Source organism: Carlito syrichta, unplaced genomic scaffold (assembly GCF_000164805.1).
Source record: "Carlito syrichta isolate Samal-C Ts95f unplaced genomic scaffold, Tarsius_syrichta-2.0.1 Scaffold307258, whole genome shotgun sequence".
NCBI lineage: Eukaryota > Metazoa > Chordata > Mammalia > Primates > Tarsiidae > Carlito > Carlito syrichta.
In genome coordinates, this window is record NW_007251354.1 from 655,389 (window position 1) to 656,802 (window position 1,414).

Here is a 1,414-nt window from a genome sequence, read left to right on the forward strand (position 1 = left end):
GATACTAGATAAAGACTTTAAACACGCATCTTAAGTTTACTCAAAGAGCTAAAGGCAAACATGGACAAAAACTAAACAAAGGAAAATGACATATGAACAACATGAGAACAAGAGAAATTACAAAGGACCCAAGCAAAGTCTGGAGCCGAAATATACATTACTAAATTGAAAAATTCACTAGAGGGTTTCACTATCAGGATGGAATTCAGATTAGATCATTAAAACATTAGGGTGTCATATGTAATCACCCCGATAATCACAAAGAATATCAAATATACACAAAAGGAAATAAGTATCAAAACATGTTTGAAAAAAAAAGACACAAGGGAAGCTAGTGGAGGAAATTAGGGGTCAAAAAAAAAACGTAAGACATGCAGAAAACGACAGAATAGCAAAGGAAGTCCTTTCCTATCAGAATTACTTTAAATGTAAATGGATTAAACCCTCCCATCAATAGACAGATTGACATAATGAGTTAAAAAAAAAAACAGGATCCAACTATATGCTGTTTGCAAGAGACTCAAATCTAACGACACACACAGGCTGAAAATGAAAGGATGGAAAATACATTCCCTTTGGAAATCTCAGTGAGGGTACTATGGCTTGGATGTGGTTTGTCCCTACCAAAATTCATGCTGAAATTTCATTGTCAATGTAATAGTGTTGGGAGTGGGGCCTTTAAGAGGTGATTAGATCATTAAAATGGATTAAAGTCTTTCTCATGAGACCAGGTTAGTATTTGTGAGACTTGCAAGAGCAGGTTGTCACAAAGCAGGACAGCCTCCTTTGTCCCATCTCTTTTACAGATACTTCCTTTTTCACTTTCCCACTATGCTAGGAAGCAGCACAAGGCCCTCACCAGATGCCACCACCAAGCCCTTTGTTCCCAACCTCCAGATCTGTGGGCCAGATAAATTTCTTTTCTTTATAAATTGCCCAGTCTCAGATATTTTGTTAGGCTAACAGAAAACAGGCCAAGGGTGTTTTTGCAGAAATAGAAAAATCCATCTAAAATTAATAAGGAATCTGAAGGGATCCTGGATAGCCAACTTTTTCAAAAAAGAATAATGTTGGAGCTCTCACATGTCCTGATTTCAAAACACCAAAAAAACTATAGTAATTAAAACTATGGTACTGGCATAAAGATACATATAGATAATTCGAATAGAATAGAGAGTCAATAAGTAAATCCTTATAATTCAACAACAACAAAAAATGACCCAAGTAAAATATGGTCAAAATGCTTGAGATATATATATATCTCAATCACACTCACGACCAATCACAATCACGGCCTCAACCTGCTGGGCTCAGCCTTTCAAGTAGGTGGAACTATAGGCATGCACCGCCACACTCGGCTAATTTTTTTGATTTATTGTGGAGATGAGGTCTCGCCATGTTGCCCAGGCTGGTG